The following is a 17152-nucleotide window of genomic DNA, read 5'->3' as shown; positions in this document are numbered from 1 at the left end:
TTTGTTAGTTTTTATTTGTTTCTGCCACCCGCAGCTTCATAGCATGGTGTCTGGGGTGTTTGATATAAAACAATAATAAAAATAATAGCTACCACTTAAGGCTTCCTGGCCATGCAGTAGGCTCTGCTGTAATTGTTTTACCTGTATGGTGGCTTTTTCTCTTCACAACCTCCCTATGAGGTTGATACTATTGCTCTAGTGATTTTACAGGCAAAGGGACTGAGGAGGAACATAAGGTACTGGTAGCAACTCTCATTAACAGATGAGAAAACCATGGCATCAGGAAGTAAAAGAACAAGCCAAGACCACAGAGCAAGTGGTGAAAGTCAGATTCAAACCCAGATACCTTCCTTTCACGGATGTTTAAGAATTTTCCAAATATTTACTTTTCTGCATTTTATGATAATAAGGCTAAGCAAACATTGCTAGTCAAATTCTTTACCGGGAGACCTGCCACTCCTGTATACGCCTAAATCAGATCAAACACTTAAAAAGTTATTTGTATGTGCAGTTCTCTGAAAGATGTCTCTTCTGTCTGCCAATGTTTGCCGACAAGACAAAAGATGTTTTCCAGGTGTTTTGTTGACACTTGGGTACTCTTTTGGAAGGAGAGTTGTACTGTTTTAAAGATGACACGGTGCTAAGTGACATGTTGCTGACAGTAGGTTGGTAATGCACCCGCAAACAACTAATTATTTACAGTTTCCAAAGGCCTTTCATGTGGCATCATCCTCTTTGATTCTTGAGCTAAATTGTGAGGCAGTCAGGGCAAGAATTATCACTGGGGTTCAAAGCTCATCTCTTCAACTCCAGGACATTGGGACATTGCTTGATATCTGTGTGACTCAATAGAATACGAACACTGGTGTCTAAAAGAATTTATTCCCTTATGAGTTTGTGCCAATGATGAGACTTACTTGAGGAATTAAGTTCAAAAATCAGTACATGGTCTGTATGATAGCATTTTATTATTTAAAAATATGTATTAAGGAAAATCCTCAGACTTATGTTAATAGGGTAGGACACTTTGTAATTTGTTATCCACTCACTAGAATAGAGGGTGATAAAAATAATAATTGTGCACTTGAAAAGTTAAACTTTCTTTAAATCTAAAGATAACACTGTTGATTATTCCAGGTGACTGAGATATTAATCTTTTGCATTTGTGGAAATGTCCAGGCACTTACTTGTTATCATTTGGTGTTCTAAGGAAAAACTCCTATGAAATAGGAATTTTTCCCACTCATTCTTTCCACAGCTGCTAAGTCCTGTCCTCAATATGAGGTAAGCATTCATGCTATAAGTCTACTGCTGGCCATGGACCCCATATAGATGCATTCATGAAAATGGAACCCTGAGGATCATTGTTGACTTCCTTTTTACTCTCCACATAGTGTAGCTCTTTTGGGAATATTAATGTCTATTAATCTAAGACCAGGTGTGTATTATTTCAAATTCATGAAAGATATAGGTAGGAAGAACTTATGGAATTAATATTAACTCATTTGCTTTCTTTTTATGCCCCAAACCCTGACACCTAAGTTTGGAGTCTGGAGCATAGATGCCACGGTATAAATGTTTGCGGCTCATCTGCTTACCTCCTCTTAACAAAATTGAGCCTCAATGTTTCAAACAAAGTAGAACAACTCTGCCTCCTGGGCTAATCACCTTTTGATTCTTGCCGTGTGAATAGATTCATGATCTGACACTTGCTATTCTAGTCACAATAGCTCTTGTCTCAGCAATTCAATTTCCAGTGTCTCATGACATACCTGCACTATTATCAGAAGATTTGTAATAACTTATACAGCTGAGCCTTTTCCAAATTTCCTGTTCATCTCAATCTTCCCACCCTTCCATCTGGGTGTAGAGGATGGCCTTGTGAAAAGGAAGTGTATTCAACATACTACTTTCATCAAGTCTGTTTTCTACCACTGTGTACTGGGGTTACAGTGCAACCAAGACACAAGATCTGAAATGTGTCAGAGATGACAGCTTCCCTTGAATTTAGACAGAGAAATGGGAAACAATGAGCAAAGACCATGTACATCATCTGAGCTCTTTGGTGAACTGTACCAGTGGACAGGGTTATTATCGGCTTTTCCCTTGAATCCCCAAAGCCCTTTTCATCACAGCAGTATCCTCTAACACCGAGTAAACCAGGGCCTCATCCTAGCAAACTCTCCATCTCTCCCACTTTCAAAATCTGTGCTTCTTTTAAGTAAACAGCTATGTTTCAGAATCTAATTTGAGAAACACTCCACCTCTCAGCAATTTTCAGGCAACTAAGATCTAACTTGAGCCCAGCGAATATGTTCAAATTCTCTGCCATGGGTCACGATCATCTTTAGCTTTCTCCTGTGCTAGAACATGCCCTGCCAGACAGATACTGAAAAGAGAGTTATGGGACTTAATTTCCAGGAACAGATGAGGGGGCACCAATCAACTCACATATCTTGAGGCCAAATTATGTTCTCAATCCATGAAATAATCTCTTGATTTTTGTACAGAATTGTTTCAGAAGAAGTATACAGTAATCACAGGAACTTATCTTTACACCTGTGTAGTTTATTATCATTTTAGCTGGAGAACACAAAGGAAAAATAAAAATAATAAGTGTAGAATAAATGCACATGTTAACTTCAAATTTATAATTCCTCAATTGTAGTTTGCATTCAATATTATTTTGTATTGCTTTCAGGTCCAGAATTTTCATATCTTTCCTTAAGATTGTTTCCATTAGATTTTGCCTCTGAATTCTCTTTATTGGGTATCCAAAACCAGCTCAAGGTATCTGGCAGGTGTCTAGCTCTTTCTTACAATTAAACTCCACTTTTCTTACCCTTGTTATAGAACCAAGTCTTGCAGTCATATGAAGAGATTAAAAAATTCCTTTGGTGTCAGAGTGAGAATGGGGTGGAACAGAGAGAGTCCACACTCATGGACGGGGAGGGGAAAGGGTACTTGTCCAAAATGGCTTGCTTTCAGAGTACAAAAGTAGTAACCTAGAGAGGATGTAACTCAGGGATTTTGCTTATGTTCATGGAGACATGCATGAACCTAATGCTACATTTCCCATAATGATTTTTAAAATTCTCTTTTTTTCTTAATTCTCCCCCAAAACTTCATGAGATAGTCATAAAAACATAGTATCATTCCCTTATACAGATGAGAACTTTAAATCTATTTGCTAGTCATCTCACTTAAGGTTCCTTGGTAAATACACAGCAGATCTTATATTACACAGTGCTGAACTTTTCTGAATATTGGACAGGGACTGCCAGAGGTTAATATTCTCTATTTCAGGCCGTGCCTACCAGCATATTGCAATGCTGGCAGAACGTTTGCTGATGATTTATAAGATTTTTCTCTTAAAAGACTCTGGACAGCATGTTAGTCAGCAAATAAGTACAAGAGCCTATTTTGGTCCCCAGGAATGAAATGAGGAATTCAGAGGGCTATTGAATGTGCTGGATTTTCACAGTGGATCAGCAGAAGTTATTTGTTCCAGGATCCCAGCCACTTGTGCTCTGTGCCAGGGCTCTCGGTTCAAGAGCTCCGAGCCCCAGGTTCTCAGCTATTATCCAGCCCTTTCTGAGGGAAGCAGCCAGGAATATCATGAATGCCAAAAAGGCTGGTTGGCTTCAGGGCTGCGTCAATATCCCCTCACAGTCTAATTTGGAGAAGACCTCATTGGGGCAAGTGATGAGGCTTGCCTAGTGCTTGTAGGGAAACCAGTGCCCCAAACAAAGCAATTCTCCCATGGGTGGAACACATGGGTTTTTCTCAGCAGAAGCAAAGCGTTAATCAAGATTTTGTAAGGAGAGTCTCTGTAACGGGAAGAGCTTCCTGGGTTTCTGAGCCCTTCCCTCTACCTGGGGAGATGTGTCCGCATTTGCCAAAGCAACAGAGAATCTTTGCTGAATTACAGTTGTCAGTTCCTGATGTGTTGAAGTAACTTTTGGGAAACAGAAAGAACATTCCATAAGTTTAAGCAGCATCCGTGTTTCTCAGAACAGGGTCTTGGCCCAACTAGTCAGATTCCTGGCTCCCTGAATGAGTTTCAGAGTGTGATTCTGCTCAAAGAGACCACAGATAAGGGATATTTATTTCCCATCTTCTGAAAAGTACATTTTTACTACCCCATGATGAGGAAAGTACAATATCACTGTAGCACATCTTGGAAAAAGGAAACTCTAAAAAAGAATATGAAAATCATCTCATATAATGTCTTGTATTTCCTCCCGGAAAAAGCAGCATTTGATTTTTAAAGTGTTCTCTTCTAGTCTCTTGTTATACCACATACAGTCGCATATCCTATAGTATATGTACATGTTTGCTCTCTTTTTTAAAAAAATTATCCTTCATGAGCCCGTTTCTGTATCGATGAAAATGCTCTTTAAAACACGACTTCACATTATTTTTTCAACATGAATGTACCATAAATTAACATGCCATGGCAACTTAACTTTCTATAACCTTCATTTGCAGTGGTTTCCTATTGTCCACACAGCCCTTGTTCTGAGAGGGAAGCCAGAGAAAATCCTCACTGTCTAGGATCTGGGGGGATGCGAAAAGCAGGCAGTGTGGTCCCTGTGTTGTTCCCAAGGTTCCTTGAGCCAATCTCTGGGGCTCAAGCTGAGGAAATGGTTACAAAACAGGATTTCTGCAAGTCCCGCTGTTGTGCATGAAGCCCCAACAGTCCAGACCACAAACCATCTCTGATAGTATTTAAACTGGAGAAGAGATTGCAAATGGTGGTGTCAAACCACAGCCAATAGCCTTTGAATTTGGAAGGGGTCACCCAGATGACTCACTTAATAGCTCTCCAGGATCATTTTATTATTGCATCAACCACACAGTGACAAAACCCTGTTTGCATGATTGAATTAGTTGGGCTATTTTATTACACCGAAGCAGGGCTCATCACACTTGAAATAGCCTCAGTTTAATTAGAAATTGGGCTTTGAGCAAAATGATGCCACAATATTAACATCCTCATTATACCAAGAATCAAGGCCCCAGTGCTACTGAAGTAAGAATGCCCTCCTGATAGGGGCATAGATGGCCTCACATACTGACCCCAGTGATTACAATCATGCGAATTCCTCAAGCCTGATTTATATATGTGTGAATCAAATTAACAATCACTAATTTTTCTAAGCAATTGGTGATAAAACATAAACTAATATTTTACCAGTATGAGCTCATTTAACCATTACAACAAATCCTGAAGTAGTTACTCTTGTACCCATTTCACAGTTAGAAAATTGAGGCATTAAATACCTTTCCTAGGGTTATAGAGCCAGGAAGTATCTGAGCTAGAATTTAAGCTGAGGCAGTTTCCTTCCAGAGACTAAACTCCCAGGCACTCGCTCTACTCAATAAATAGTAACTATCAGTTGTATTGTTACCACTACTTCTTGTCTCCATCTCATACCTGGGTATTGTCACATCAGATCCTCTTCTTAATTATATCTTTAACACACCCCTTAACATAGTACCTTTTTTTAGTATTATCACCTTTTAGTGGTTATTTGTTTACAAGGGATTCCCTTAGACTAAGACTTGTTGCACACAATTATGGATATTGTCCAAATTCTCCAGAGGTTTAAGATCCAAGTTAAAAATATTAAAATGTCAACATGTTAATTTTTTCATAACTCTAAGCAACAAAACAAATATGTGTACAATTTATGTATATAAAACAAGCTGTGTAAATGCGTGCTGGTGACCTATTTTCCTCCCAACCTGTTTTCTTTCTTGAATTTGCACTATCTTTTTACATCAGAAAAAATCTTTTTTTCTCTCCTTCCTTTCCAACTCCCTGTCTGAACTGAACTAACAAACACAGTAGAATGCAGTTCATGTCACAGGACGTGTGTTTCAGTATTGAACCCAAGTGTCTCATTCTGGGCAGTATGTCTCAGTGTAATCTCTGTTTCTTTATCTGGGAAGTTTTGGAAAATAAGCCTTGTAGCTTTTTATTTGAGAGTTTAGAAGAAATAACATAAAACAATTCACCATCAAAATTTCTAGAAAATCAATGCACAGTTTACTTCCCTGCCTCTGCCCTCCAGATTTTGTTATGTATTACAATGGCCTTATTTCTATGATGAACAGTGCGGAATTATTTCCATTACTTTCTCTCTGGTGCAGCTAATATTTCACCCCAGTCTAAGAATATTGCATTCAAGGAGCTTATCTGGGCTTATCCTGCACTGATTCATGCATTTATTCATCTAAAATACTAAACAGCTTTTAAAAAGAATATAGTAGTTCTATACATTCTGACATAAAAAGATGCTCAAGATATATTAAGTAAAAGAGGAAGCTGAAAAAATATATGTTTATCAGGATGTAATTTTTTTCAATGAATAAAAAAAAGTAAAATGACTCCATGTGTTTTGTGTGTCTGTAGAAAAATTCTGGAAGGATTTATTCCCAACTGTTAACACTAGTTACCTCTGAGCAATAAATTAGCAGGGGTATGAGGGCCATGAAGGTCAAGGCAAGGCATTCTTTGTTACTTATGCACTTTTGTGTTGTTCAGTCTTATATAGTCTTTTTAAAATATTTAAATTTAAAGAAATGCTCAGGCTGAAAGTTGTCTGAACTCTTCCTTGGGGCTTCCTTGGAGGTGAAAATGATGGCGTTTTGGCTGTTTGATAAACCTGTCCATTAAATACAGGAATATACAAGTGGAACAAACTCTTTTCCCAGTGGAGGGTAGATTGCTTAATATACCCATTGATCCAGATGTTGAAATGTTGTATGCCACCCTTGATTCCACTTTAACAGTAACAGTTTGTCTTGAAAGGACTTCCAAAATAATTTATATTCGTCTTTGTGCTGTGGCTGCTACCTGTTTCATAAATTTTAAATTTAGGGACAGAGGACCTCCAATGCATACTATGTATTAAGGGGTAGGATAGTTTCAAATGCTAATTATGTTTATGGGTTCATACAATTTATTTAAAGGTTATGTTGATTTATTTCCTGTAGTAATTAGCCAGAATGAATTGGTACAAAAATAAAAATGTAGATGCTTCCTTGGCTGGTTCAGTACCGTACCAGTACTGTGAGTAGAGGAGAGAGACAGGAGGGTAACAGGGCCGAGGAGAGCGTGGCCATTGCAACAGACCGAAGGAGCATTAGTGCGCCAATCAGCTTGCATAGAGACATTGAGAATGCTCACTGTGAGCTGACTAGGAAAGACGTAGAAGTTTATAGTTTTTAAAATTTGCCACCTTTGTTGTTGTTGATACATGTCAGTCAAGGTTGTTAAATGTTAACATATGGACCAAGGTGACCAAGAACAGAGACACATTCTTTTTTTTTTTTTAATATATCTTTATTGATTCCAGAGAGAGGAAAGGAGAGGGAGAGACAGAGATAGAAACATCAATGATGAGAGAGTCATTGATCGGCTGCAGCCCACAACCTGGGCATTTGCCCTGACCGGGAATCGAACCCCAATTGCCTGGATCCTAAGTTGACGCTCAACCGCTGAGCCACGCCTGGCCGGGCCAGAGACACATTCTTGACTTATACTCCAAACTATCTGAAATGGTCTTTCCTGGAGCATAATTTCAGGGGAAAAATTATCAAGTGGTTGGGCAAAACCTACCAGGTGTTTGCAGAATCACCAGGGGCCTGAGAGCTGGCTGTTTGGAATCGTCCCCTGCACTGCTAAGCTTTCCAGTGCCGCAGGGAGGGGCAGCCACCTCAAGAGCCCATGTCACTCCCCCCGCAGAGAGCTTTTCAGAGACAGACTGAGGTCCTAGCTAGATCATCGAGTGGGCTTTTGATAATAGAGTTCAACAAACTCAAGTCATTTAGCGGTGAGTTTCTTAATGCCAGAGGCAATTCCTTTGCCTCCTTGTCAATGAAGCTGGGAGGAAATGTATCTATTTTTTACAATTCTTGCTGACTTATGTTTCTCTATTGAATGGGAACCCCCTCACAAGGAAGGTCAACAAAATTATTCTTGAAAATAAAAATCTCACAATTGATTAATGAGAGTAAAATATCTTCCCCTCAAGCTATCTGGTCCAACTCTATTACAGAGGCGTCTGTGAAGGCTAAATGATTCTAGCGTGCTTTTTTTTTTTTAATACAAATATTAATAATGAAACCTTAAACTCTTCCCCAGCTATCAATACAATATTCCCTTTGTTCACTTCTGGAATTATCTTCTGATAATCTATTGATTTTGAAAACCATCCTTTTAGACTCATCCAAGAGAAACTAACATTTATGGAGTAGCTAATAGGTGCTAGACATAATCATGGGTGTTTACATTCAGTATGTAAGGCAACCTTAAAATCATGCTGTTTCAGGGAGGATACTGAAGATGCTGAAATTTAGTATTTTGCCTAATAAAAAATATGTCTGGAATTAGAGGTGAGGAAGAGAGAGGCCTACATGGATCAAGACTTGTGCTCAATCTCTGTAGACCTGACCTCAGAGGTCAATTTTTCATGCATTTTGATGACCTGTATCAGGGCTGCTTGATGTTAGGAGAGAAATGGTTTCTCATTAGAATGAGGACCCTAATGTACGTGAACATTCCAAAGAACTTTCCAGGTGGGGAGATAGTTTTGAAAACACTGCCTTCATCATTTTCATATACCTTCCCTCCCTTGCCAATTGAAGCCAATTTCCAATGGTGGAGCACAGCTTATAGCACAATCCTTGTGATGTCTGTAATGTCCCACTTAAAAGAACTGAATAAAGCATCTCTTGGGACAAACCAGGAAGCTTTGTTTAAATGGTCCCTGACTCTGCTTTAAAGCTTCCTGATACTACAAATAAATCCAACCGTAGCCCACAAGTGAGTTCTTAGAATTGCATTTTCTTTGGCAGGTAGATGGTTTTGCTTAGCGCCGGAATGGAGAATAATAGAGAAAAATGGTTAAGGATGTGTGTTTTGAAGTCAGGCAACTGAGAATTGTAACCCAGGATGATCATCGGTGTGACAGTGAGCTCATTACTTAATCTCTTCAAGCACAAATCTGCTCTTCTAAAGTCAGGGGCAGAAAATAACCCACCTGCCTGCTGAGATGCTGTGAGAACAGAGCATTGCAAGGGTGTGAGGCACTCAGCCCAGCACCCGCCACTTAGCTACTGAGCATCTCTCACTCATGAGGAGGGAGCTAAGGCAGCCACCTATCACCTCATGGGGGACAACTCCACCAGATAGGTGTGCTTTGGGTGGCATCTGACACTTGAGGAAACCGAGGTTTATAGAAGGTTGTATAAAACGTGATGATAGTCACACACTGAGGCCAGGATATGAATGGACTTTTCTGTCTATTGCCGACACCTGAACCCCTAAGCATGTTCCTATTCATTCTCCGCCTATGATCCTCATGGCACTATGAAGCAAGTAGGTATGTAATTCCCAGTATAGGAAATTAGTAATATAGGCTCTCAGGTGTTAAATGACTTGCTTATGGGCACATGGTTGGCAAGCAGTGCAGCTAGGATTAGGACCCAGGTCTGTGTGATGCTATCTTGCCTTTGCTACCAGTGCCTCCCTCTCCTTTACCTCCTGGGGTCTCCCTCTGAATGTGCTCCATACTTAGGACTCTTTCTGCAGTGTGTATCCCATGCTGTCTCTGCCCAGCATGAATCCCTCAGTGACCGCACATCGCCTGTTCCAGACACTTCTGTCCAACCTATGCCTTCCCATTGTCCTTCACACCTGTTAGACTTCGACTGTGGCCTGAGAGCTTCCCTTTTTTCCTTTTGATCACTTTCGCTTTATCATTTACAGGCATTTCTCACAATAATTATCTTAAATGTCTGTTGCGATCTTGGTGTCTGCTTCCTGATACTGAGCTCTACAGCCATGTGGTGTCCTTCTTTATCCTGTCCATGTACCATTGCAAGTCAATATTGTGTTAATTATTTTACTTATTTCTTTCCTAATTACATTATGAGGTCAGTAAAATCAGGTAAAAACATTACACTGCTTATTTTATTTTTAGCACTTAGCATACTACTCGGTACTTAGTGGATATTTAGTGAGCATATGGATAAATGAGTAGTAAGAGTATGATCTTACCTAAAGTGAGTTTATTTAAGTCAAAACATGGGAAACTACATGTTTACTTCTGACCTAACACTGATAATCAATCTGAAGATACCTGGAAGTTAGCTTAAGGTCACTAATGCTAGGCTTGTGTTTCAGAGTATCACCATTTAGCTTCTATGTGCCCAAAATATTTCCTTGAGTTTAAATGAGTTTTCATGCTTATGACCTTAATTCAACTAAACTTGAAATCTTGAAATTTTGTGAATATCTCTCATCACTAAATGAAGCAGCCTTGATTAATCACTCTGAGTGTTTCAAAGTATCTGTCAGTTAACCTATATTTAACATAAGCATGTGTAAAATCTATATGAGAGTACTCATTAGTAGGAGAGCGTATTCTTGGAGAGCTATAAAATCAGACAGTAATTCTTCTTAACATTCCAAGTGAGGATTCGGGTACAGAGCATTTCTATTTATTACTGGTAAGTTCATTACAAACCTGTTTTGATCCATAAAATAATAGAACTTACTCATTTTGTCTCTTAAGTTACACCTTGCTTCTATTTTTATTTTTGCTAAAGAGTAAGAAATAATTAAATACTCCATTTATAACTGAGTTTTTTCTTCATACAAATTACACTGGTGTAGCCATCTAACTGGAATTCTATGTCATTGATTGACTCCAGCCAATTTTATTCTTTGTTTCACTCTATTTTTTACACTTGGGCTCTCTGTTAGGAATTTTTCACTTTTGATCTCTTAAATATGGTTGGTGTTGTTCTTATACCATTAATAATGGTAGTGAGCCAGTTACCAACCAGCTTCACAGAGTATAGGTGTCGATCAAGGGTGTAACATCCGTGGCTACAGTGAGAGCCCTCCCTGGCTGAATGCTGTCCTCAAAACTTCCCCAATGGAAAGGGACCTCAGACAGGGGAAACAAAATAGTCGTACAATGCCGGGACTTTTCTTAGTATTTATATGGACTTTCCCAATTTCCTCAATTTCCTCAAGGCTGCCTCACTTAGACTGTATTTTTAGGAACATCCTGCTTATCTACCTGAGGTGACTTACCTGGCTCAAACTAACCAGTGGCAGCTCCAAGCCCATCTGTACAACACAGCATCAAAATAAACCAGGCAATGCACTTATGGCAATATCAGGCTCATTGTGAACATTCAACCTATGCTCCCTACTGCTGTGACCCCGATTATAATGAGGATTTGTCCCAAGTCTCTCCCTAGTGTGGGACTGGCATATCCTAAAACTGTTCCTTGGTCTGTTGTCACGGAGAATGAATTATCTGTAGGATTTCCTTACTCTTTTCCTTGAACTTTTTCCCGTGACAGTTCAGAATCATTGTGGTTACCTCACCCACATGAAGAAAGGTCAGAGGGCAATTCTGTTTTTTTTCCCTGTCAGAATAGCTCTTTATCAGAAGGAAATGAGTTGTCAGGCCTGGAGGAGGACCTACTCCTGTTCCTTTATTTCACCCCCATTTGCCAAAGCAAGGTCGCTACAGATAGGACATTCTCAAGTGTCTTTCTAAGTGACTCAAGCAGTGGCACTTTAATTAGATTGACATTTGTCATAACTATTCTACTGGCTCTTGGTAATCACAGAGTGATTACTGCTACTAACTCTCCAACATCATAAGGAGTCAGTTCACAGAAGCGATTACAAAGAACGGTGAATTACAGCAGAGGTTGAATGCTTCTCAAGCAATTGGTTAACTACAAGTAAACAGGTCCTGAAGACTGTTACCAAAGTATCAGTTATTTGTTTTTTAATGTATCAATAGGCTTCCACATACTCCATGAACTTCCTCAGTTAGGTGGTGCTCTGCTGTGTTATCTACAAATGATATATCCTCAGGAGTATTGTACAACATCATGGCTATAATTAACAATACTGTATTATATATTTGAAAGTTGCTAAGATAGTATATTCTAGAAGTTCTCACCACAAGAAAAAAATTTGATGTGAGGTGATAGATGCTAATTAAACCTATTGTGGGAATCACTTTGTAATAGATACATATATCAAATTATTATGTTGTACAGCTTAAACTTATGTAACATTATATGTCAGTTATATCTCAATAAAACTAAGGAAAAAAGAAAATAATTTTTAATAAGAATTTATTTTTTGTGTCTCAAAGTCTCCTAGGCTGGCATGTCATTTTCACCTCTTACTAGTTGTGTGTCCTTGTGCAAATTGCTTAATCTCTCTATGCCTGTGTTTCCATTTTTAGATGGTGTTAGTTATGGTTGCGCCTATGCAGGGTTGTTTGCAAATTAAATGAATTAATATGGATAATCAATAATATTAGTATCTGATGTCTATAGTAAGTTTTCAAAAATCTTAGATTTTATAGTTGTCATTACTAACTTTATTATTAGAAAATGACATTTTCCTGGCCCTGTAAATTGGACAAATGTGAATAGCCTATTTCTAGACATTATTAATAGTAAATATGGTAGAAAATGTTCAACTTTAGAATAAAAAAAACAACGTAATCCTGAGTTCACCAAAAATTAATTTATGAGCTAAGTCAGATCTCTGAAAATCACTGAAGCTAACCTCTATGTGTAAATTGTAATGAAATACACAGTTTGTAACAGGATTGAGGTGAGGCTCAACTGTGTTGTCTACTCAGTTTCTTATGCCTTATTTATTAACTTTTGATACTCAAAAAATATTTTGCTGATTGTCCCATTTTATTGACTCAGCTCCCTTGGGAAAGTGAGAAGATGTTATTACGCCAGTTTTATAGCTAAGGATCTGAGACTCAGAACAAAGTTACAGAACCAAACATGGTGAACCAGGAACCGGAACCTAGGTGCTCTCTGTTCTCATCTTGGCCCCTGCCATGTACCAGGCATAATTCAAGGTGCTAGAACTATAGCTGTTCACAAAACCAAGGCAAATCCCTCCCATGTGGAATTTACTTGAGGAGAACAGTTTAGAAAATCTGTACATGAAAGATATAATATGTTTAATGGAGTAAGTGCTTAATGAAAAATTAAAGAGAGAACAGGGATAAGCAGTGCAAGTTGTAGGGTGTCTACTTTTAAATGGAGCAGACAGGGAAGCCTTCACTGAGAAAATGAATGGATTTAAGTGAAGATGCAGTGGAGGTGTGTAGGAGGCTCACCTGGATCAGCACAGGAGCATTTCAGGGAGAGGGACTCACAGAAGCAAAGTCCAGGGCATGAAGCATGCTCAAGATTTTAGAGCAACAGCCAGGATGTGATTGTGGTGCTAGCAGCGTGAACATGGAAGGGACAACTGAGAGCTGGCATGGGACCAGATCATGTAGAATTTTACAAACCTTTTAGTGATTTTGGTTTTTATTAGAATGAGATGAAAGCAAATGGAAGGTTTTGAGCAGGGCAGAGACATAATCTGATTTACCTTTTAATATAACGTTTCTGGCTTTATAGAGCAATGGAAGGGATGGGATAAAGTGGGATTCCATTGCAATAAGTTTAACAAAACTTATATTAGCTGAGACCAGTATTTTAGTAGTAAAGATGGAAAAAGTGGTTATATTTTAGTTACCTTTGGGATATATTTTGAAGTTATCACCAATCAGATTTGTTAATGTACTTGATATGGGGTATGGGAGAAAGAACAGAGTCAGGATGACTCCCCAAGTTTTTTGGAATGAGAAAATGGTGGGTAAATTTGCCCTTCTCTTAGAAGAAACTGTAGGAGGAGAAAATTGGTAGTGAGAGGGAGTTTAGTTGAGGATATGTTAATTTTAAATTGTCTATTAGCATTCTAAGTGGGTCTATAGAGTAGACAGTTGCTTATAAGTTTTGTGCTCATGCACAGATCTGGGCTAAAATGAAAGTTGAACAACCCCATTTGTATAGATGATATTTAAAGTCATAAACCTAGATTAGGTCTCAAAGGAAGTTAGTCTAATAGAAAATATGAGATGTTTAAGATGTGAGCCATGATATGTTATATTATGGTAAGGCTGGGAAAGTGACAAAACTTCAGAGGAGACTACATGTAATCAAATGGGGGTGGGGCAGAGAGTATGATGCTCTGGAAGTAAAAAAAAGAAAAGTATTTTCTTTGAAAACATGTAACAGATTGGTATAGTAAAAAGCCCTAGCTATAGCAATACTAAATGGCCAATTTACTCCTAGATTGAGTAAGGAATAATTGTACATTATATTTAATGTCCATTATGTACACAGGGTAGATGGAGATTTCAGAAAAAAACACTCTCACAGATAAAGTATTCTCCCTGTTTTCAAAGCTCAAAGGCAGGAAGATAGAATTAGCAACACTGGTTATAAGTCTTATAATAAATGACAAGCACAGTCTGTGGGAATAAAGATGAGGTAGAGATTAATTTTGATAGACAGCTTTAGGGGGAAAAGGTCATATTTGAGCTGGGTATTAAAGAATTACTATAAGTTTGTTGAGTGGTAAATGGGAACGGGCAAAAGAATAGTGATATTTCAGGCAGATGAGATGGCATGAGCATGCCAGAGGCATGGAAAGCCAAGCATGCTCAGGATTGAGGGATACGTTCATTTGACTAAAATAAGGTGTGCAAAGACAGACGAGGGTATAATAGCAGCCGATGCACTATTCTTCCCTTTATAAAGGAAATAGAAAAATATACAGTCCAATAGAAAGAAAAATTTGACAAAGAGATATTTATCCAGAACTAAATATTATTATTACTATAATTAAAAAAAAATGCCTTTTGTATTCTTAGAAGCCTCAAGCATGACACAATGTAAAATGAATGCACACTTTCATGAATATATAGAAATAGAAATTGTTCCGTCTGGATTACTCCATTAGGTAGATTTTAATGTCAAATACTTCTGCTTTTCCAACTTCCTTAAGAGTAATGCCGCGTTTCATTTCATCTCTTTCCTAGAATGGTTCCCTGTCCTGCGCGGCCGCCAGATCACGCAGTGAGAGTGGGCTCCGTGAGCTGGAGACTCTGACAGGCTGCATGTATGTGAGTCCAACATTCATGACTATTTTTAAAAGGGAGAAAGAAAAATGATGTCCTGCGTGACTTAAAGTGCGCTGGAGTAGACTGTGAATGAATAGGGTTCACTGCGGGAACCTTGCCACGGGCAAGCTGTGGCTGTGGGAGTGGGCTTTGTGCGGGCAGCCGGCTGCATTTCTCCCCCAAGCACGAGGGTTGCATTGTGGCCCGGAGCCGCTGTGGCTCTGAGCTGCTCTGCTGCTGGCAAGGCTTTGCACGCTTGCTTCCTGACCACAGCTGGTGCATTCCCACTTATTCCATGCCTACTGACCTCATTATTACCCTCCTGTGCCCTGTCGCTCATCCTGGTCTACCAGATGCCACGTTTAGTGCCATTTGCCTCCCTGAATGCATAGTAAGCCAGTTGCCCTGGCTTCCCTCTAACCCTCTTGCTCCCAGTCAGCTTCACCCCCTGCCGTGCTTACCTTGCCCATGGCCAAGTTCATGTTTATATATATGATTATTTGATTGTTTTACATGTCTGTCACTAGCTCAAGTGCTCCATGCGGGCAAGGATAGTGCCTGTTTGCTGACATAACAAAGACATTCAACATTTTCATGCTGTGTGACCCTGCCTGGCCCTGAGTGGAATCAGGCCACTGAAAATGTCCCATTCTTTTCATGGTTGTTCAAATCTCTGTTCTTCTTGAATTTAAATCTTCCCCAAACTTTCTCAGTTTCAAGTGAAACAACTTTCTGCTTTCTAGATAAGACAAGTCTATTTGATGTGACCAACACTGTTTTTTTTTCTTTTTTTAGGCCTTCAAACCTCCCTATCTATAGTCTGTTTCTTGTTTGCCAAAATATTAGATTTTAATCCTAACACTTTATATTTCTTTATCAACTTTATTAAATCAGCTATTATTTCCTTGGTTCCTTTCACACAGGCAAATCTAAACATGCTTGTGTTTACCTTATCCTGGAAAAAGTCAACCAACTAAAATCAAACCAAAACAATCCTTCGTTATCTCTCTACTCTCATTTTTTCCCTCCAACTTAGCTTCCTTTTACCCATTCAACCTTCTCTATAGAACTGTCAATGTACTGTGCCAATTCATTGGAAATTCCACAAGAAAAGGGGCCATTTTTATTTTGTTTTTCAGTGTATTTTCAGTACCTAGCACAATATCTAAAATGGTAGGGGCTCAATAATTCAACAAGTTAATTTTAGCTACCCTTTCGCTTCCCAGTCTTTACCTGAGTGTTGAAATTTTGCTTCAAGCACTATTTAAATTATGCTCACCAAGATAACTAGCCACAATATTTCTCTGTTATTGAACCCATGGCCACATTTCAAATTCTTTTCTTATGTCTCATATCATAATCTATTTTAAGTACTGTTAACTGAGTATATGCCTTATCACTTCATCAGAGTCTCAGCCCCTAGAGGTCAGGACCATTAGCATGCTTATTTTCTTCGTGCCCACAACTCTTTTTATTTTCTACATTTTCTATTAACATGTTGCTGTCATACAATGCTCTATAAGTTTCAGTTGAACGATATAGTGATTCTCTATATACCTTATGATGTGATCACCACAGTAAGTCTAGTAACCATCTGTCACTGCAAAGTTATTATGACATTATTGGCTATAGTCTCTGTGATGCTAGTTTGTTTTACAGCTGGAAGCTTGTACCTTTTATACCCCTTTACCTTTTTCACACATCCCTCCGCTTCCTCCAACAGTGTAGGGGTTTTGTTTCCCCTGTATCCTCACCAACGCTTATTTGTTGAGGTTTTGATAACAGCCATTCTGACAGGTATGAGGTGGTGTCTCACCGTGGTTTTGATTCACGTTGCCCTGATGGTTAGTGATGCTGAGCATCTTTTCACATGTCTGTCGGTCATCTGTATGTCTTCTTTGGAAAAATGTTCATTCAGGTCCTCTGTTTATTTTGAAAGTCATATCATTTGAGTTTTTAAAATTATATTTTGTTAAATTGTATGAGTTTCTCATGTATTTTGGATATCAATTTCTTATCAGATATATCATTTGAGAATTTCTTCTCCCATTTAGCAGGTTGTCTTTGTTTAGTTGATAGTTTCCTGTGCTGTGTAGATGCTTTTTAGTTTGATGAAT

The 17152-nt window shown here is 38.7% G+C and overlaps 1 protein-coding gene across 10 annotated transcripts in view; it reads left to right on the top strand.

Annotated features, from left to right (window-relative positions):
- Positions 1–17152, top strand: part of LRRC4C (leucine rich repeat containing 4C) — an 834219-nt gene that overhangs the window by 328989 nt on the left and 488078 nt on the right. For 5 of the 10 annotated variants that reach the window (XM_081155249.1, XM_081155240.1, XM_081155239.1 and 2 more), the window contains one exon: positions 14955–15034. The gene's annotated coding sequence lies outside the window, so the exon portion shown is untranslated. Of the gene's footprint in view, positions 1–14954; positions 15039–17152 lie in introns of all 10 variants that reach the window. The other 5 variants (XM_081155246.1, XM_081155250.1, XM_081155252.1 and 2 more) reach the window with 1 other exon arrangement.

This window comes from Miniopterus schreibersii (genome assembly GCF_964146895.1).
Source record: "Miniopterus schreibersii genome assembly, chromosome: 12".
NCBI classification, from domain to species: Eukaryota; Metazoa; Chordata; class Mammalia; order Chiroptera; family Miniopteridae; genus Miniopterus; species Miniopterus schreibersii.
Note: the sequence above shows the minus strand (reverse complement) of the source record. Positions and strands in the feature narration are given on the sequence as shown.